General features: G+C 44.8%; 1 pseudogene; it reads left to right on the forward strand.

Annotated features, from left to right (window-relative positions):
* The first annotated feature begins 9,761 nt into the window (after positions 1-9,761).
* LOC102852778 lies at positions 9,762-22,360 on the forward strand (annotated as a pseudogene).
* The last annotated feature ends 450 nt before the right edge of the window (positions 22,361-22,810 follow it).

Consider the following 22,810-nt stretch of genomic DNA (forward strand, 5'->3'; position numbering starts at 1 on the left):
GAAAACAAACAGATTCATCCTGGAGAGGGTTAAACCAGGCTGCTCCTTGAAGGCAGGGATTCTGAGGTTTCGTCTGACATACTTTGGACATGTTGTGAGCAGGGAGAGGTCCTTGGAGAGGAACATCATGCTTGGGAGGTTGGAGGGACGGCGCAGAAGGGGAAGGCCCTCTATGAGGTGGATTGATTCAGTGACTGGGGTAATCGGGATGGGTGTGTCAGATGCAGTGAGATTGGCACACGATAGAGCAGAGTTTAAGGCTGTTGTACATAGGGTCACTATGAGTCGCAAGTGACTCGACGGCACATAACAACAACAACAATGTTGTTGTGTACCGTTGAGTCAGAACCGATCCATAGCTGACCCTCCAGCAGTTTTCGGAGGCTGTAAATTGCAGGGGAGGAGATTGCTCCTCTCTCTCCCACAGAGCAGCAGCTGGTGGGTCCGAACCACGTGCCTTTAAATTGGCAACACAGCTTTTTCCCACTAGGCCACCAGAGGTAGCTTGGTAGAGATAGGAGGCAGTCAGTATTGTTGTTGCCGAGGGCCTCTGAATTAACTTCACTCACAGGGACTCCCCATGACAGAGCCGAGCTGCCCATTTCCCCTGGGTCTCTGGGCTGTAATCTCTTCCTGGTCTTTGCCTTGTGGACCCACTAGGGGGCTTTGAACTTCAAGGACTTTGCATTCAGCAGCCAAGCGCTGAGCTGTTGCATCCCCAGGGTCCCGTAAATGCCCAATAAACGTCCACCAGGAGCAGTCCTTTGTCTCATTTACGCCGCAAACAATTTCTCACGCTGTTGCCTCACTTCTCTACGTGCTTTGTTCTGCGCCTGTGCAAGTCTCAAAAACGGCCCATCTCATCTTTTACGGCTTCAGACTTTCAATTAAAGCAAAACCAGGCCATTCAGACGGAATCTAGAAGAAGAAACAGAGTCTGGGGACAGAATCAAAGCACATAAAAATGTTAACGGTGTTCATTTCGAGCAGCTTAATGTGAATGATTCATTTTCTTTCTTTAATACTCACGTTTTCCTCGTGTATGCAATGAACATATACAGCGCTTTTCAATTTTTTTCCTTTGAAATAATGTTTAAAATTGTGATTTTAGTTAAAGTTTCCAATGTATACTAGTTTTTCATTCAATTGTTTATAAACATTATATTTAGAGCCTTCAGTCCCTTACTGTGTGGTGACTCTCCCTTCATCCCTAATAATAAACAATCAACAAACTATTGATTTTTTTTCAGTCCTCTCCCTCCCTTCTTATCCCTCATAGCCATTTAGGAATGAGTCTACTGATGCATAAGCTTCTCTTTAGCTTCTTTTCTTTGTTGCTGTTGTTGGTAGGTGCTGTTTGAGTCGAGTACCACTCACAGTGACCCTATGAATAAAAGATCTGAGCTTTTCTGGGATTGAGTTCATGTAGCATAATGCTGTCCAGTACCTCCCAAGCTAGGTAGTGATTAGAACATTATCGTACAAATAGATAACTAGTAAAACGCGTTGAGGATCTGGTGAGGGGAGCAGACAAGCAAGGATGGGTGGAGGGTGTAATCATGGGTCTGCACGATTTGACGGGTGCAGGGAGGGGTGAATTCAAGAAATGGGAAAGATCCCATTGTGTGGAAAACAATTTATATGAACTTTGTAAGAAAACTAGTAAAAAAATAAAAAGTTCAAATTTAAAAGGAAAAAAAGGTCTGAACCCTGTTCTATCCTGCACCATTCTCACACTTCCTGACACACAAGAGCCCATTGCAGCAGTCATTGCGTCATCCCACCTGGTTGAGGGAGGGTCTTCTTCTCCTTTGCCAGCCCTCCAGTTCTGATTTTGCTAACAATCAACTGTGGGCTGGAAGCCTCTTGTTTATGCAATCAGAACCTGGTGAGTGGGCCTTTGTATTTAAAAGTCAGTTACGCCTGAGGGCTGCATTTAATTGTGTTTGGAGAGAACATTGTTCTAAGTGATACAGCACTTGTCTGTCAGTTTGCTGTACTGAGATAACTTGCAGTTGCTGTGATACTGAAAGCTGTGCCACGAGTGGGTCAAATGCCATAAGGGCTACCCATGGTGGACAGGTTTTGATGGAGTTCCCTGATTAAAACAGACTAGGAGGCAGGATTGGCCATCTACGGCTTAAATAACAGGCCTTTGAAAACCCTATGAGCACTAAAGGAATGAGGATAGTTATAGTAGTGTAGTGGTAGAGTGCAGATTGGAAATCGGTTGAGATGAGGAAAAACAATAACAAACATAGTTTAAGAATGAATGAATATAGTTTGAATGTTGAACTTTTTTCATTAGTGCTCTTGAAAAATATTTTCAGGGAGCTCTGGTGGCCTAGTGGCAAGAAGCTGCACTGCAATCCCAGAGGTAAACAGTTTGAATCCACCAGATGCTCTGCTGCAGAAGGAGGGAGGGGCAATCTCCTCCTGTACCAATCAGATCCGATTTGATGATACAAACACAAAATAATAAAATAAATAAGTAAAAGTAAAAAAAATTGTGACTGATTTATGTCAGTCAGGATAACATCTAAGTTCGTTCACATGCATATCATGCAGTGTTTTTCAACTTTTTTTAATGTGTAGTTACCCATTGTGTGACAGTATCACAATTACCACTTTTACTTTTGTTTTCTTTGCCTTTTGAGTTTGTCTTTAAGCAGACAGGTATCCTTGTAAACCTATATGCAAAGCAACATTATTCAACAATAGCAAGATGGAAACAGCCCAAATGCCCATCAACAAATGAATGGATTGGGTGACTGTGGCACATACACATAATGAAGTACTAAGGAACAATGATTTCATAAAATACTAAAATATGGGAGAGGCTGGAGAGCATTTTGCTGAGTGAAATATCTAAGTCACCTAAGGACAAATATTGCACAAGGCCACTATTGTAAAAATAGGAAGATGATTGAGTAAGATATGTTGAGGGAGCTCTGGTGGCCTAGTGGCAAGAAGCTGCACTGCAATCCCATTCGTACATGGTTCAAATCCACCAGATGCTCTGCTGGAAAAGGAGGGGCAATCTCCTCCTGTACCAGTCAGATCTGATTTGACGGTACACACACACACACACACACAAAATAATAAAACTTTAAAAAACCCACACAAAAACAAACTTTTTTAAAAAAGGATATGTTTAAATGTTCAAAAGGGAAAGGAGAGAAGGGAACAGAAAAAGGGAAGGGGGAAATCACTGGGATGGCAAAGGTTAGTGGATGGAAGGGAGGGTGAAGTAATGGGAAAGGTTTAGTGGGGGCTTGGAAAGATAGGTGGTAACAGGCAAATTGTTGTTGTTAGGTTCCATCAAGTTGAGTTCGACCCATGGTGACCCTATGAACAATAGACCTGAACCCTGTTCCATCCTGTGCCATCCTCACACACCCTAACACACTAGTGCCCATTGCAGCAATTACCATGTCAATCCAATTGGTCAAAGGTCTTCCTTTCCCTCACTGACCCTCCACCTTACTGAACATCATGTTTCTCTACAAGAAATAGCCCCTCCTAGCAGTCTGCCTGAAGTATGTGAAGCAAAGTCTCGTCATCTTTGCTTTCATAGAGTGCTCTGACTTCACCCTTTCCAAGATATACCTGTTTGGGTTTTTTTGCCGTCCATGGGATATTCAGTGCTCTTCTCCAACACCACAGCTCAAAGCCATCAATTCTTCTGTCATCCTTGGTCATTGTCCAGCTCTCAGACGCATAGCAAGTGATTGGAAAGACCAGGACCTGAATCAGATGCACCTTAGTCCTCAAACTGACATCACTGATTTTCAATAATTTGGAGAGGTCCCTTACTGCAGACTTACCTAGTGCAATAGGTCTCTGGATTTCCTGACTGCTGGTATCAAGAGTGTTGATTATGGATCCAAGTAAGAGGAAGTTGTTGACAGTTTCAATCTTTTCTCCATCAATCATGATGCTGCCCATTGGTTCAGTGGTAAAAATCTTTGTTTTCTTGAAATTGAGATGTAATCCATATCAAAGGCTGTATTCTTCGATTCTCTGCAGCAAGTTCTTCAAGTTCTCCTTACTTTCAGCAAGCAAAGTTGTGACATCTGCATAACACAGGTTAGTGATGAGTCTCTCTCTGATCCTGATACCACATTCCTCTTCATAGAGTTCAGCTTCTCAAATAATTTGCCCAGCATACAGACTGAATAGGTATGGAGAGAATACAACACTGAAGCACTCTCTTCGTAATTTTAAGCCATGTAGTGTTCCCTTGCTCTGTTCACTCAACAGCCTCCTGATCTAGGTATATGTTTCACATGAGCACAATCAATTACATGGTCTGGAATTCCCATTCTTCTCAATGTTAGCCATAACTTATTAGGATCCACACAGTCAAATGCCTTTGCATAGTCATGAAAGCATCTAGTATTCTTTACTTTCAGCCAAGATCCATTTGGCATCAGCAACGATTACCCTGATACCACAACCTCTTTTAAATCCTCCTTGAACTTCTGGCAGTTCCAGCCAGTTTTCAAATGATCTTCAGCAGTATTTTTCTTGCATGTGATATTAATGATATTTTTCAATAGTTTGCACATTCTTTTGGATCACCTTTCTTGGGAATGGGAATTAATAGGGAACTTCCCAATCCATTGACCAGACAGCCATCCTCCAAATTTCCTGGCATAGACTGGTGAGTGCACCCAGGGCTGCATCTGTTAACTGAAACAAGTAAAATCATAATGCATATGAATGCTGTAAAAACCACATAGTCCACATACAGAATATGATGTATATGAATGATTATATGCAAAGCAATAAAAAATTAAAATATTTTAAAAATACACAGATGTCATGGATTGAATCACCCAGCCCCAATACATTTATAACATCATACCATTTGGAAACAATGTTATGCTCTTTCATAGTTTCAAGAAATCAAGTAACAGTAGGGGGGTTAAAGGTGGGATGCCACACTCGCCAACCCCATCCCAGCACTAGTGGGATGTCAGGGAAGTTTCTCAAGGGTGTGGCCTGTGATACTGTTTATCTTATTAGAGATAAAAACAGAGAAAAGTAGCCAAGAAGGGAGGGCCCTTAGAAACACCTAGCAGTCATCATTAGGAGTGGACTGCGTGGTTTGGGACTGGAGCTCCTGCACAATAAAGCTCCTTGACACCAGGAAAGGCAGCACATGGGCACAAAAGCAGCACATGGGCGTCTCCAGGGAAACACTGCACCTGCAGGTGTGGAAGGAAACAACGACTTCCCTCCACAAACTATGAGACAGAGAGAGCCTTCCCCTAGAGCGGCTCTCCTTCCTCTGAACTTCTAAACTGTAAAAGGGGGGCGGGGGGGAAATGCACACCCATGTTTATCGAGGCTTTGTTCACAATAGCAAAGAGCTGGAAACAACCTAAATGCCCATCGAATGGATAGAGAAGCTGTGGTATATTCACACAGCGGAATGCTATGCAGCGCTGAAAAACAAGGAACTCATGAAATATTACAGAAAATGGGTGACTCTGGAGGACATTATGCTAAGTGAAATATTTCAGTCACAAAAGGACAAATAATGCATAGTGCCACTGTTGTAAAACGGGACTAACATTGGGGTTGGGGGGAGACTGAGAAAGATGGGTTCAATAATGTATACTGCGTTGAAACAGATGAGGGAGAACTGTTTAAAAGGGATGTATGATTAGGTCTTATTGTCATGAATGAAGTCCAGAATGAAGGCTGCATAGTGGAGTGGGCTTGGGGGAAGGGATTGCATAACAATGAAAGAATTTTTCTCTCACTTTTCAAAGAGAAGAGCGAACTGAGGAGGAGGGATGAACAGGGAGAAAATTACAGCAATGAATTAATGGAAATCTAAAGTCTCTGTAAACTTTCATTGAAATTAATAATATAAAAGAAAAAATACATTAATAAAGAAAGGAAAAAATATTTGTTAAAGTCATCCAGTTAGAGATATTTTGTTATAGCAGTACTAGCTAACCATTAGGGAACTCCAGATTTGCACTGCAAGCCCAAATGTGGTGTCTATCAGTTCAAAGTCACCATTGACTCCAACGGAGAAAGACAGGTAATCTCATTCCATAAGAGTTAGAGCCTTTGAAACCTACTTGAGTTCTGGTAGTCTAATGGGTAAGGACTTGGGATTCCAACACAAAGGTATGCAGTTCAAATCCTCCAGTTGCTCAAAGGAGAAAGATGAGCAGTTTTCTTCTGTGATGTTTACAGTCTCTGAAAGCCCACTGGAGGGTCACCTGTGAGCTGGTTCCAGCTCAGTGGCAATGACTGCTGGCTTGAAACCTGCCGGAAGGTCAGGCAATGAGTTGAGGTGAGATAACAAAGACAACAGGTAATTTTATAATAAGGAATGTTGTTTATTACAAAATAATAATAATAAAATAAACCAGAACAAGCCCAACAAACATGGAGACCGTGGAAGCAGCCAACCATTGCACACTTGTTGTTGCTGTTAATTGTCGTGAAGTCAGCTCTGAACCACGTGGTTTCCACGGACAACGGAACACAGTGCCACCCAGCCCAGTGCCATCTCCACCGTCCATTGTTTGAGTCCATTGTTCAGGCCTCTGTGGATATTTCAGTACCTTCCAGCCTGGAGGGCTTGTCTGTCACCATGCTATAGATGGTCTGTTGGGACCCACTGGCTGTGGCTTCATTTTAGAAGCAGATTGCCAGGTCTTTCTTCCTAGTCTCTTTTTGTCTGCACCCTCTGCTGAAACAAGTCCACCATGAATCACCCTGCTGGTAAGTGAAATACCTGTGACAAAGCTCTCAGCATCGTGGCAACACGAACGTGGCCACAGTATGATTGATCAACTGGCAGGGTGGTGGTCCCTGTCCAAGATCCTCTGGGGAAAATTCTACCTTGAAAGCCCCAACCTTGGCCCAGAGACCCAGTGTCATAGCAGGAGCGCCCCCTGGTGGGACAGAGAGAGGAAGCGAGGAGCGGTTCCTGAACTTGACCCTGTGAGGGACTGAGTGTGGGGGTGGGTGTTTTCTCTGCAGGTGTGCACATCTGTGTGGCCCCACAAAGAGCCTTGTTTTGATTTTATTAAATCCTCAAACCAACCCTTCGAGCCAAGTGCTTTTTTGCTCATCTTACAGCTTTCCAAGCACAGTATCTTTTCCCAAGGATTTGGTCAGCAAAACGATGGAGGGTCCGCAGGAGGGGAAGACTCTCCGTGAGACAGATTGACAGTGACTGAAGCTGTGAGCTCAGGTGTGTCAGAGGTGGGTGATGAGGATGGCACAGGACAGGGTTGCTATCAGTGGTTCTCAACTCGACAGCAAGTAACAAGTCAAACACCGAAGGCACATGGAAAATACAAGCAAGATAATGGGATCTGGGAGGCAGCCCTGGTGACACAGGGGTTAAGAAGCTGGACTGCTAACCAAAAGGTCGATGGTTCGAAAGCAGCAGCGGCTCCTGAAGCAGAAGATGTGGCAGTCTGCTTCTGTGAAGCTTTACAGCCTTGGAAATGGTGTGGGTGTGAGTCTGATTGTTGCTATATGATGCGGCACAAAGTCAGAATCAACTCAGAGTTGACCCTCCAGAGGGTTTTCAGAGGCTGTAAATCACACGAGAGGAGATTGCCCATATTTCTCCCACAGAGCAACTGGTGAATTCGAACCATGTGCCTTTGGGTTGGCAGCACAGCTCCTTACCCCAAGGCCCCCAGAGCTCCCAGAGTTTTTCTTAGATGTTGTAATTAATTGCATTAATCAATCGTAATTCATGCTATACAACAAAATGTCTCTTCAATGAAGCGGCCGAGCGGCAGACCAGAGATGCAGAGCTTTGTGAAGACCCTGACTGGCAACGCCATTGCTTCTGAGGTTGAGCTGAGTGACACCATCGAGAATGTCAAAGCCAAAAATCCAAGACAAGGAGGGCATGCTGCCCCCAGACCACCAGTGCCTGATACTTGCTGGCAAATAGCTAGATGATGCCTGTCCACTCTCTGACTACAACGTCCAGAAAGAGTCCACCCTGCACCTGGTGCTGCATGTGCGTGGTGGTGTTACCAAGCCTTTCAGCGCCAGAAATATAACTGCGACAAGACGATCCACTCGCTGCATCCCTGTGCTGTTAATGGCCACTAGAAGTGTGGGCACACCCACAACCTGCACCCCAAGAAGGTGAAATAAGGGACCCCTCTCCACTGGCTCCCTTGCCTCTTGCAGGTGGCCTCCTTCTGAGCCCCGTGGCCCTGGGCCCTCAATAAAGTCTCTCCTTAAAAAAAAATTAAGGGGAGCTCTGGTGGCCTAGTGGCAAGAAGCTGTATTGCAATCCCAGAGGTACACGGTTCAAATCCACCAGATGTTCTGCCAGAGAAGGAGGGACAATTTCCTTCTGTACCAGTCAGATCGGATTTGACGGTACATGCACAAAAAAATAATAATAAAAAAATTATATACACACACACATATATGGTGGCCTAGTGGCAAGAAGGTGCACTGCAATCCCAAAGGCATGCAGTTCGAATCCACCAGATGCTCTGCTGGAGAAGGAGGGGCAATCTCTTTCCTCCTGTGACAGTCAGATCTGACTCAACGGTACACAGAAGGAAGAAAGAAAAAGAAAAAAAATTTAAGAAAACAAAGACCCTCACAACTGGTCCAACTGGCAGCACCATGATAGATGAGGAAGAAATTAAGGTTGTTAACAATTACAGCTTTGCTCAGCTCCACAATCAACACTCTTGGCACCAGCAGTCAAAAGACAAATTGTACTGGAAAAATCTGCTGTCAGGGACCTCTCTAGAGTACTGAGAAGGAACAATGTCAGTCTAGAGACTAAGGTGCACCTGATTCAGGCCATGGTCTTCACAATTACTTACTATGCATCAGAGAGCCGGACAATGACATAGGATGGCAGAAGAACTGATGTCTTTGAGCTGTGGTGCTGGAGAAGAGTATTGAACATCCTATGGACCCCCAAGAAAAAAAAATAAGTCTGCCTGTGAGAGGGTGAGAACAAGTTTCTCCTTGGAGACAAGGATTTTGCAGCTCCATCTTACATACTTCGGGCATGTTACCAGGAGGAACCGGTCCTTGGAGAACAACATCATGCTTGGAAGGGTGGACGGACAGTGTGGGAGAGAGACACCCTGGATCAGATGGATTAATACAGTGACTGGGGCAATGGCAGTTAGTTTGTCAGAATTAGTGAGACAGGGCAGGGTTCAGAACTGCTGTACGTAGGGTTGCTATGAGTTGCAGGCAACTTAATGGCACAAAACAACAACAACATGCAAACACAATATGATTTGTGAACTTTCACTCAAATTTTTTAGAAAGAAATTACATAGGGCAGTGCCCCTCTGTCCTAGAGGGTCCCTATGGGTTGGACTCCAATCTACAGCAATTAGTGTTCACCTGAGCAGCAAAGGTCAGTGCACTGTGCCAAGTACAGGCTTTTCAAGTCTTCCTCACTTTCAGCAACGTTGTGTCTTCTGCATACTGCAAGATACCACGTTCTTCTCCATAAAGTCCACCTTCTAGAATGACTTACTCAGCATACAGGTTGAAGAGGTGTGCAAAAGATCAAAGACTGACACCTTCAACGTGTATTACATCCCAATAGCAAGAAAACAAAAGCCTTCTCCACCTATCCACTATTTAATCTTACTTGGATATATAATCAACACTGTTGGTGCTAGCAGTCAAGAAATCAAAAGATGGGCCGCCGTCGGCCAGTGCCGCCGAGCTCCAGCCGACGAAGGCGGGGTAAGTGAAGAGGTGTTTATACCATGGCTCGTACAAAGCTGACCGCCCGCAAATCAACCGGTGGGAAAGCACCCAGGAAGCAGCTGGCGACAAAAGCCGGTCGCAAGAGCGTGCCCTCTACTGGCGGGGTGAAGAAGCCACATCGCTACAGGCCTGGTCCTGTGGCACTCCTGAAATCAGGCGTTATCACAAGTCCACTGAACTCCTGATTGGAAAACTTCCCTTCCAGCATCCGGTGCGAGAAATTGCTCAGGACTTCAAAAGAGATCTGCGCTTTCAGAGGGCAGTCATTGGTGCTTTGCAGGAGGAGGCAAGTGAGGCCTATCTGGTTGGCCTCTTTGAAGACACCAACCTGTGTGCCATCCATGCCAAACGTGTAACAATTATGCCAAAAGACATCCAGCTGGCACGCCACACACGTGGAAAGCATGCCCAAGAATCCACTAGGATGGAAAACAGTCCATTCTTTTTTTTTAAAAAAAAAAGAAATCTCTTCTTCCTGTTATTGGTAGTTCTTCAACGTTAGATAATTTTTTTCCATGGGGTCAAAAGATACCCAAGTATATGATTGTGAATGGAAACATAGGAGGCAGAAATCAGGGATTGGCAGTTTTTTCCATTTTTATTTGTGTGTGAATTTCTAATATAAATGTGGGGATATAAAGCATTACTGCAAAGTCAGAAAAAAGTGTTTCCGTGAACAAGTTTTAGCAGTTCAACTTTGCAACAATTATAAATAAACCTGTTACATTTTTCTGGACAATGCCAGCATTTGGATTTTTCTAAAATAAGTAAATTTCTTATTGATGGCAACTAAATAGTGTTTGTAGCATTTTTATCATACAGTAGATCCATCCAATCACTATATTTTCTAACTGAGTTGTCCTACATGCAAGTACATGTTTTTAATGTTGTCTGTCTTCTGTGCTGTTATATAAGTTTGCTATTAAAATACATTAAACTATTAAAAAAATCAAAAGATGTATTGCACTGGGAAGGCCTGCTGTCAAGGATCTTTCCAAAGTGCTTAGAAGCAATATTGTTGTTGTTGATTGCCGTCGAGTCGAGGTCGACTCATAGAGACTATGAACAAAAGACCTCATGTCTTTCCATAGCTATCGTTGTTTCTCCAAGTTCATAGAGTTTCCAGAGGCATGTGGTTTAGGAAGTGGATGCCACTCCTGCTTCCCAACCTGTTTGACAACTGGAAGCTCCACCAAACTGTCCACAATGGGAAACCGTTCTGGTATTTGATACCCCATGGCACAAGGGTCAGAATTACAGCAAACCCAGGTTACCTCATACAACACATTGACAAAGAGTGATGTGCAAAGTGGAAGAATGTTCCCATAGTCTTATCATAGAAGCAATGACGTCACTTTAAAGACTGTAAAGTCCACCTGAATTAAGATGTAGGGGGTGTGTATGTACCATCAAATTGGATCTGACTGGTACAGGAGGAGATTGCCCTTCCTTCTCCAGCACAGCATCTGGTGGATTTGAACTGTGTACCTCTGAGATTGCAGTGCAGATTTTTACCACTAGGCCACCAGAGCTCCCTAAGATGTGGTCCTTTTAATCATTTACTATGTGCATTTGAGAGCTGGACAATGACTGAGAATGACAGAAAAAGAATTGATGCCTTTGAGCTGGAGAAGAGTATTGAGCATCCCACGGACGGCCTGAGGAACAAACAGATATGTCCTGGAGAGGGTGCAGCCAGAGTGCTCCTTGGAAACAAGGGTGGCCAGACTTCATCTTACACATGCGATGTGTGTCAGTAGGAATTGAAGCTATTCCTCGGAAAAGGACAGCATGCTTGGAAAGGTGGAGGGTCAGAAAAAGAAAAGATTCTCAGTAAGACAGGTTGATGCAGTGACAATAATGCTCAAGTGTGTCAGAAATAATGAGAATGGCCCAGGATAGGACAGCAGGAAGCAGGAGTGGCATCCACTTCCTAAACAACATGCCTCCAGAAACTCTACGAACTTTGATAAGTGTCAATGGTTGTAGAGGGGCTTCAGGCCTTTTGTTCATAGGGTCGTGATGAGTCGTGCTCGACTCAAAGGCAATCAACAACAACAATAGGATAGGAGAGGGTTGAGATCTATTGTTCATAGGGTCACTATGAGTCATAGTCAACTGGACAGCACTTACCAACAACTTGATTCAATCGCTGCTCCTGGGTTTCCCCTCCCTATGTGTCTGCTGACCTCAATCATGTATTGCCCGAGCCATCCACTGGAAGTGCACACTTCAGTGGGTTTTAGTGCATTCACAGGCTCTTGAGACCATCACAACTATGGGCATTAGAACATTTCCTCAACCTAAAAAGAAACCCTGTGCAAGGCATAGTGGCCTTGCAGTAAAAGGCTCCTCTCCAATCCAAAGGCACACAATTCAAATCCACCAGCTGCTCTGTGGGAGAAGGATGGGCAATCTCCTCCCATGTGATTAACTGTCTCTGAAAACCCACCAGAAGATCAGCTTAGTGTTGTGTTGTTATGTGCAGCCAACATCACTCCTGGAAACCTTGCCCTTTTCTGTGCCAGCCTCTCCGTCTGTAATATACTCAAGCCCACTGTTACATTGTGTCAGTCTAGCTTGTTCAAGGTCTTCCGGTCTTTCTCTGAATCTTCACGTTTCCCATTATGTCTATTTCCAATGACTGGCCTCTCCTGACAAAATATCCCTAGTATGTAAGATTAAGCTTTATTAGATCAAGAAGACAAAAAATCCTCATCACAGGTACCATAGACAGCGTCATGATATATGTAGATGGAGAAAAGACTGAAGTCGTCAATTATTTCATCTTCCTTGGATTCACAATCAATATCCTTGGCACCAGCAGACAAGAAATCAAAAGAAAGCTGCACCAGGTAAATCGGCAACCAAGGACCTCTCTAAGGTGTAAAGGAAAAATGATGCCCGTTTAGAGACGAAGCGGTGCCTCTGATTTGAGCCATAGTCGTTTCAACCACTTGTTATGTAAGTAAGTTAGAAAATGACAAAAATGGACAGAAGATGCTCTTGAATTTCAATGCAGAAAAGATTATTGAGTATCCCATGCAAGCCAAAAGAAAAAACAAATACGTCTTCGAGAAAGTGCAGCCAGCATGCTCCTTGGAGGCAAAGATGGTGAAACTTTGGGGCCATTCTTTGGAAGGAGATATCATGCTGGAAAAGATAGAGAGGGTCAGTGGGGGGGAAAAAAAGACCCTCGACAAGACAGGCTGACACAGGGCACATCATAATAGGCTTGAGCATGACAGAGATCATGAGGATTGTCCAGGATAGGTCAGATGGTCAGATATGTTGTTCAGAGAGTTACTAACAATCGTAGTAACAACAAGATTTGACTAAAGAACGTCAAGTCTTGGAGACGGAGGGAATCACTGTACCAAAAAGAACTGACTGACACTGAAGGATCTCAGGAAGTTCCATAGGAACAAAAGTCAATGGGAATGAAGGAAGGAGTTGAAGCTGTATTTAAGGCATTGGCAAAAAACAAGGCCCCAGAAATTATGGGATACTGATTTATATGTTTCAACTAAGCCCTAGATGTGCTTACCAGTCTTAAGAAGAAAATTTGGAGGATAGCTGCTTGGCCAACTGACTGGAAAAGATATGTATTTATTCTCATTTCTAAGAAAGGTGATCCAACCGAATGTAGAAACTATTTCAGCAAAATAATGCTGAAGACTAATTAAAAAATGGCTAGAATACTATATAGACAGGTAACTGCCAGAAGTTTAAGTGGGATTTAGAAGAGGCCGTGGCACCAGAGATATCACTGCTGGTGTCAAATGGTTCCTGGCTGAAAATAAAGAATACCAGAAGAATGCCTATTTATGCTTTATTAACTATGCAAAGGCATTTGACGGTGTGTACCATAACAAATTATAGCTAACATTGAGAAGAATGGGAATCCCAGAACACTTAATCATGCTCATGAGAAACCTGTACTTAGACCAAGAGGCTGTTGTGTAAACAGAGCAAAGGAACACAGTATGTTTAAAATGAAGGAGGGAGTGTGTCAGGGTTATATCCTTTCTCCACACCTACTCAATCTATATACTGAGAAAATTATTCAAGAAGTTGGACTCTAGGAAGAGGAGTGTGGCATCTGGATCAGAGGGAGACTTATCAATAACCTGCACTATGCAGATGACACAACTTTGCTTGCTGAAAATGAGGAGGACTTGAGGCACTTGCTGCAGAAGATCAAAGAATGCAGCCTTCAGTATGGATTGCATCTCAATGTCAAGAAAACAAAAAAATCTTATCAATGGACCAGTAAGCAACATCATGATAGAGGGAGAAAAGATTGAAGTCATCAACGATTCCATCTTACTTGGATCCACAATTAACCCCCTTGGTATCAGCAGTCAAGAGATGAAGAGACGTATTGCACTGGGAAAGTCTGCAGTCAGGGACTTCTCCAAATTACTGAGAAACAGTGATGTCAGCTTGAGGACTAAGGTGCATCTGATTCAGGTCATGGTCATTTCAACTACTATGCATTTCAATTGATATACTGTTCAACCATGCATCTGAGAATCGAATAATGAATAAGGATGCCAGAAGAAGAATTGATGCCTTTGAAGTGTGATGTTGAAGAAGAGAGCTGAATATCCCAGGACTGCAAAAAGAACTGACAGATATGTCTCAGAAAGGGTGCAGCCAGAACACCCTTGAAGGCAAGGACGATAAAGATTCATCTTCCATACTTTGAGCATGTTGCTAGGAGAGGCTATTCCTTGTAGAGGGACGTCATGCTTGGGAAAATGGAAGGCCTGTCAAAGAGAAGAAGACCCTCAAACAAATGGATTGACACAGCAGTGACTGAGGCAATGGGCTCTAGTGTCACTAGGGGTCATTCTCAATTCTAGGGCACCTAACAACAACAACAACAACAACAACAGCAACAACATCTCAGAAACAATGGCAGAGCCTAGGACAGGGTTCAGATCAGTTGTTGATAAGGTTCTTGAGTCATACTCACCTTAACAGCATCTAACAACTTTTTTCAATAAGCCCATAATTGTGAGTATGGTTCTGTGACGTCTATAAGCTATTGTAACGGATTTCAGGCCCAGTAGACAAGTTTCAATTATTAGAAAGAGGTAGCTAAGCATGGAAGGCATATCTGGCCTCATGAGAATCGATTTGTATTGTGGATGCTTTTGATGGAGATAGTGCCCCCTTGTGGGGTTAATGGAAGTCAGACTTGACCACCCCAATACTGTCTTCACTTTTTTTGTTGTTGTTAGTGTTGTTGTTGTTGTTGTTGTGTACTAGCTAGTCAGATCCAACTGGTACAGGAAGAGATTGCCCCTCCTCCTCCAGCAGAGCATCTGGTGGATTCGAACCATGAGCCTTCAGGATTGCAGCGCAGCTTCTTGCCACCAGACCACCAGAGATCACTATGTCCTTGCTCTTTTTGTGCATCTCAAAACAAAAAATCCTCACCACTGGACTGATAAGCAGTTATCACTATAGGTGGAAAAAGATTGAAGTTGTCAACTATTTCATTTCTTTTGGACCCATCAACACCCATGGCAGTAGCAGTAGAGAAATAATTTAAAAAAAAAAGTTGCATCTGGGAAATCTGCTGTCAAGGACCTCCCCACAGTACTAAAGAGCAACAATATCAGTTTAAAGACTAAGGTGCATCTGATCTAAGGCATGGTATTTTCAATTGTTTCCTAAGCATCTGACAAATTGGACAGTGAATAAAAATGATACAAGAGGAATTTATGCCCTTGTATTGGGGTGCTGGAGAAGTGTTGAATATCCCATGGACTGCCAAAAGAATAAATCTGTCTTGAAGGAAGTGCTTTCAGGTTCCCCCTTAGAGGCAAAGATGAAAATTAGGAGGGATTGTTGTTGTCAGGTGCCATCAAGTTGAGTATGACGCATAGTGACCCTATGAACAACAGATCCTATCCTGTCCTATCCTGTGTCATCTTCATACTTCCTGACACACTAGAGCTCATTGTGGCCATCACCATGTCAGTCTACTTGGTCAAGCATTATGTCCCTCTCCAAGCATCATGTCCCACTTTTCCAAGCATCATGTCCCTCACCAAGGAATAGCCCCTCCTAACAGCATGCCCAAAGTATGTGAGAGGGAAGCCTCATCATCTTCGCCTCCAAAGAGCACTCAAGACAGATCTATTTGTTCTTTGGACCATCTATGGGATGTTCATTATTCTTCTCCAACCCAGCAGCTCAAAGGCATCAATTCTTCTGTCATCCTTATTCATTGTCCAGCTCTCGAATGCATGGCAAGTGATTGCAAAGACCATAGTCTGCATCAGGCACACCTTAGTCCTCAAACTGACCTCCTTACTACTCAACAATTTGGAGAGGTCCCTAACTGCAGACTTTCCCAGTGCAATACATCTCCTGACTTCCTGACCAAGAGTGTTGATTGTGGATCCAAGTAAGATGAAGTTATTGACAGTTTCAGTCTTTTCTACAACTATCATGATGTTGCCTATAGATCCAGTGGTAAGAATTTCTTTTTCTTGACATCGAGATGCAATCCATATTGAAGGATGTTTTCTTTGATCTTCTGCAACAAGTGCTTGAAGTGTTCCTCACTTTCAGCAAGGTTGTATTATTTACATAACACAAGTTATTGATGAGTCTCCCTCCAATCCTGATGCCATTTTCCTCTTCATAGAGTCCAGCTTTTTTAATATTTTGCTTAGCATACAGATTGACTAGGCATAGAGAGATAATGCAGCCCCGACACACTTCCTTCTTTATTTTAAACCATGTAGTAGTGTTCCCTTGGGAGGGTAGAGAGACAGCACAAGAGAGGAAGACCCTGGATGAGATGGATTGATTCAGTGACTGGGGTGATGGGAGTAGGTGTGTTGGAGACAACAAGATTGGCACAGGATAGAACAGGGTTTAGGGCTGTTGTACTCAGGGTCGCTATGAGTTGCAGGCGACTTAACAACACATAACAACAACAGTGTTCCCTTGCTCTGTTCACATAACAGCCTCCTGGTCCGGGTATAGGTTCCACATGAGCACAATTAAATTTCCATTCTTCATATTGTCAGCCATCGCTTGTTACAATGTTACCAGTAGTGTTCAAGAAAGACGTTCACAATGCACTAAAGGCATAGATTAAAAGTAAGGTTAGTTCTTGGAAAAAGACATCATGCTGGGACTCATAAAAGGTCAGAGAAAGAGGGAAAGTCTGAACAAGATGGGCTGACTCCGTGCCTAGGAAAGGCTTGAGCACGCTGAGCTCGTGAAGGCAGAGCAGGACAGGGCAGTTCAGATCTGCTGTTCAAGAGTCGCCCTGAGTCTCTGTTGACTGGACGGCACATAACAACAACAACAGGCGCCTTTTCTTAAGTCTTTAAGTTGGCAACAAGGCACCAGGTGCCCTGAGAGTGACCCGTGCCTGATCTGACAGCGGTCACCCTGAAAGGCACAGTTCCTCCAGAATGGAGCCCCGAACCAGACAGACGCCATCAGGAGAGACGAAATCCTGCGCATGCGCGTGTCCCGCAATGGCTCCACAGCTAATGCAAAGGGAGTGACCTCCGAGGCTGGCTGCCTACGTCCATCTCCACGTCTCCAAAGAGACCCCCACCTTTTCAGCCTAGAAGGGCTGCACACGCAGGAGCTCTTGCCCAGGCCCTTAGCCCAGCCTGGAACATCTCCTCAGAACCTTTCCTTTGCCAAATCGATCTGGAAAACTCACCAATCTCTGTTCCTCGTCGCCTCCCCAGTCTCCCACATTCTAACCTGTTGTCATTGTTAAGTGCTGTTGAATCACAGGCGACTCATAGCGACCCTATGAAGGGGAGTCCTCCATGCTTGGGTGCCTTTCATTCTCTCTCCAGGTCCATAGGGTTTCCGGAGGCAAGCTATTATGGAAGTGGATGCCACTCCTTCTTCCAAGCTTGTTTTAATCAGGGAGCTTCACCCCACTCTCTGTCTGCATTGGGTAGCCACCATTAATGCATTTGACACATCAGTGTCACAGTGTTCAGCCTCACAGCAACCACATGTGACCGCTGTACGGCAACTTGTACACCAGGGCTCTATGATCTAGAGGAATGTCTGAACAAAAACAATGAAAGACAGGCCCGAGGGCCGCGGATTAAAAGTCACCCATTTTCTCTCCACTGGGCCAGCTGATCTCTCTCTCTGTTAATGTCATTGTTGTTAAGTGCTGTCGAGTCACAGGCAACCAGCCTAGATAATAAAATGTCTGCTTTTTTCCAATTCGACCTCTCTCTCCAAGATTGGGCATATTACGGCCTGTCTCTGAAGGGGATCTAGTACTTGGAAAGCCAGTAGAGGTCTCGCGGGCTCTCCACAAGGTGAACTGCCACTTTTGTGATGACCAGGCTTGCTTGGTGCAGGGCCTGAGCCCAGTGCGGGACCAGGATGGTCTTTATCTGTTGTACATACATAGTGTTACTCTGCGTCAGAGGTGAGTCAGCACCTCAGAACCACAAACAGTGTACAGCGCTCCTACACACACGGGGCCGTCATGAACAGAAAGAAACTCCAAGCAACTAATTGTTTTTTAAACTATGAGTCAGATGCTTGTTTAAGCCAAATCCCCGCAGAGGCAGAATTGGCATGCCCACCACTCACTTAACCAACACAGTTAGGTTACAGAACCCAGGTCCTTGTGCGGAAGCCGGCAATATACACAACAAATGCAAAGCGATCACGTCAGACCACAAAGCAAAGGATGAGCAAATCCTTCCCCAACTGTCAAACGACATCATTATACGATCATCAAGTGCCATCATCACAGCCCAGCCAGGCCAGTGAGGCCCAGTCAAGGGGGCCTACAACCTTACTCATCTCAGCCAGCGTCCATTTCACGTCAGTGTTCGTTACTGCCATGGGCGCATCCTGAATGCACAAAAGAGTTGGATGCTGATTTTACTACTGTTGTCAGTGTGAGAAGTTGGGTGATGCAACGGTTGATAGGTGAGGAGTAAGTCTGTTTGTGTGTGTCTTGCAGAGATGAAGGTTAACAACGAACAAAGCAACAACTGCAGATAGTGACGCAGGGCAGCGGGCAGGTGCCGGCCGAGAAGCCACGTTAGACGGCGGTGGTGGTGTGAGGGGCCCCCGAATGACGACGATTCATAGCAACCCTGTGGGCAGCAGATGTGAGTCCTGTCCTGTCCCGCGCCCACCTCACCACACCTGACAAACTCGAGCCCGCTGCTACCGCCACTGTGTCCACCCATCTTGAAGGTCTCCCTCTCTCTTTTGCTGACCCCCACCTCTCCAAGCATGATGTCCCTTTCCAAGGACCGACCCCTCCTAACAATGTGCCCGAAGTCTGAGAGACGAAGCTTTGCTGTCTTTGCCTGTAAGCAGCACCCTGGCTGCACTTTCTCCAAGGTATCTTTGTTTGTTCACTCTTCTCCAAGGACACAACTCAGAGGCATCTATTCTTCTCCTGGTCATCCTTATTCACTGTCCAACTTTCAGGTGTACAGGAAGTAGTTGGAGATCATAGTTTGAATGAGGCACACTGTAGACTTTAAACTGGCATTGCTGCACCTCAGCACCTTGGAGAAAGCTCCTCTGAGGAGGAGGTGACATTCAAGGACAGATAAGTTCCCATACACAGAGAGGAAGAGGCAGGTGAAGGGCTTCAAAGCAGGATTCAAGTGCTTGGAGTTTGTAAAGGCAGAGAAGACGTGAACAGATGCGCAAGTGATACACTGAGCAAAGGCAAACACTGCTACACACGCAAGCCTGCATGATTGGGAGTAATAAACACTCCTCTGCAAGTGGTTTTATTTTATTGTTTTTGTGTGCGTGTACCGTCAAATCAGATCTGACTGGTACAGGAGGAGATTGTCCCTCCTTCCCCGGCAGAGCATCTGGTGGATTCGAACCGTGAACCTCTGGGATTGTAGTTGCAGCTTCTTGCCACTAGGCCACCAGAGCTCCCCTTGCAAGTGGTTTTATAAGCAGGCAGGAAAGCATTCTAAGGAATGCTCTGGCTGCATTTTCTGCAAAACATACATGTTTGTTCTCTTGGCCATCCATGGGATGTTCAGTACTCCTCTCCAAGACCACAGCTCAAAGGAATCAATGCTGCTTCTGTCTCCTGTATTCATTGTCCAGCTCTCAGATGCATAGCAAGTGATTGAAAAGACCATTGTCTAAATCAAGTGCAGTCTTCAAATGACATCATTGCGTCTTGGTGGTACTTTGGAGAGGTCCTCGACAGCAGACTTTCCCAATGCCATTATCTCTTGATCTCCTGACTACTGATACCAAGGGTCTTGACTGTAGATCCAAGTAAGATGAAGTCATTGACGGTTTCAATCTTCTCTCCATCTGTCACGATGTTGTTAATCGGCCCAGTGGTAAGGAATTTTGGGGTGTTTTTTTATGTTGAAACGTAATCCACGTTGTAAACTTAGTGTCGATCTTCTTCAGCAAGTGGGCCATGTTCTCTTCACTTTCAGCAAGCAAGCTTGTGTCATCTGCATAGTGCAGGGTGTTGAGTCTTCTTCCAATCCTGATGCCACATTCTTCTTCATTGAGTCCAGCTTCATGGACTATTGGCTCAGTCTGCAGACTGGATAGGCATGGGGAGAGGATATAGCCCTGATGCACACCTTTCTTGACTTTTAACCATGCAATGTTCCCTTGCTCAGTCCAGATAACAACTCTTTGGTCTGGTCATTTCTATGCATATAGTTGAGCCAACAGGGAGCAAAGTTAGGGAAGCTTCCCCCACCCAGCTGGACTTCCCTGAGGGCATGAGGTGCTGCTCCGAGGGCCTCAGGACTGCTGTTTCCAGAGCACTCAAGGTCCGCTGGTAGCGGATCGTTCACAATGACTAGGTTCTACATATAACTTTGGTATCAGCTGAGGTCTTAAGAGTTTTCAGGTGTCCATCTGGGAGGCAGCTATTGGTCTCTTCCTGTCTGGAATGAAGAGGAAAGAAAAACGAAGGGACATAGAAACAATCAGTCCAAGAACTAATGAACCAGCAGAACCTCAGCTTCTATGATCCTGAGACCAGAATATCTGGAAGGTGCCGGCTACCACTGAGGACCACCCTGAAAGGGATCCCAAGAGACGGCCTTCAACACAGTGGGTAAACAAAGGTAGAAGAAAAACTACTATGAGATATCATCTCACCCCAGTCAGAACTGCAAAATTTAACAGAACAGCAAACAAAAAGTGCTGGTGAGGTTGTGGAGAAACTGGAACCTTTATTCACTATTGGTGGGAGTGTAAAATGGTGCAACCACTATGGAAGGCTGTATGGTGCTTTCTCAAAAAGTTGCACATAGAATTATCACTTGACCCAGCAATTCCACTACTGGGAATATACCCCAAAGAAACCATAACCACCACCCAAGCAGATATATGCACACCCATGTTATCGCGTCAACCCAAGTGACCATCAACAAACGAATGGATAGAGAAGCTGTGGTATAGTCACACAATGGAATACTACGCTGCATTGAAAAACAAGGAACTCATGCAATATTATTATAAATGGGTGACCCTGGAGGACATTTGCTGAGTGAAATATCTCAGTAACAAAAGGACAAATACTGCATAGTGCCACTGTTGTAAAACGGGACTGACATTGCAGTTGAGGGGAGACTGAGAAGGAGGGGAGGAATGATATATACTGCATTGAAACAGATGAGGGAGAGAACTGTTTAAAAGGGATATATGATTAGGTATTATTGTCATGACAGAATCCAAAATGAAGGCTGCGTAGTGGAGTGGACTTGGGGGAAGGGATTGTATAATAATGAAAGAATTTTTCTTTTACTTTTCAAAGAGAAAAGTGAACTGGGGTGGGGGGAAAGATGGGCAAGGAGAAAAGTACAACAATGAAGGAATGGAAATCCAAAGTCTCTGTAAATTTTCATTAAAATTAATAATAATAACAAATAATTAAAAAGGTAGAAGAGAGCAAAGAGGAGAAAACAGCTAGGCTGTTGGTGTGTGAGAGGAGTTGTTGTTGTTGTGCGCCATCACGTCTGAACCAACTTACAGCTTACACTTGAGCAGGTTTTCACAATCAGTTAATCACACAGAAGGCGACTGCTGCACAGAGCAGCTGGTGGATTCGAACCACACACCTTTGCAATGGCAGCACAGCCTCTTACCACTAGGCCAGCAGAACTCTTTGGAGCAGAGGTTCCCCTGAAATGACAGCCTTTGGTTACACTCTGAGCCTCGTCACTCTCCCTCATGGATCAACCTTCAGCCAAACAACAGACAGGCCTGGAAGGTGAACATCACCAGGGAGGGAGGGCTGTGTTCCTTAGAACAATCCACCTACAAGACCATGAAGAGAGAAGGATGAGCCCATGAAGAAGGAGGTTACCGTGTGAGTATTGTAATTAGTGACGCAAGATGCCGATGAATGGTTGAACGGAAACTCTTAAACTTTGATTCAGATCACAGTTCCCACAGCCAACCAGCTCTGAGTTTGAGGAACAGAAGGGATGACGAGAAGAGCTGAGGCAGATCAGCCCAGGTAGGAGGGCAACAGATCAGGGCCACACTGGTCTGAGTCTGAGTCTGCAGCTTGCTGTCTCCACAGCTCCGAGAGCTGGAGGGGCAGTGACAGTGGGGGTTCCAGGGAGGTGTTAGCAGCACCCTGGACAGAACCTCACAGTCCACAGTGTTGACACTCCAAGGACCAGTTCCCAGAAGGAAGAGCTCACAGATTCAACAATGGGGTTACTGACCAAGCTCCCTCCCTGTGGGCTCCTATTGCACATACAGTCAGAACTTCAATAACGACTGGCAAGCTGCTCTGATAGGGAGCTCCGGCCTTCTCTGAAGAAAGTCCTGGCGACGAGCTTCCCAAAGATCACAGTCACAGGAGCCCACCGGGGCGCTTCTCCACTGAAGCCCACGGGACTGGAGTGAGAACGGACCAGACAGCACCTGGTTGGGTTTTAAGTTGTCGTGGTAACAACTGTAGGAGCCCAGCGTGGGTGGCACAGTGATCAAGCGTTCAGAACCTGCTCCAGAGAGCCAAGGCAGCGTGCTTCCAGAGATTACAGCCCTG

This window comes from Elephantulus edwardii, unplaced genomic scaffold (genome assembly GCF_000299155.1).
Source record: "Elephantulus edwardii isolate Elephantulus edwardi_28Jun2011 unplaced genomic scaffold, EleEdw1.0 scaffold00438, whole genome shotgun sequence".
NCBI lineage: Eukaryota > Metazoa > Chordata > Mammalia > Macroscelidea > Macroscelididae > Elephantulus > Elephantulus edwardii.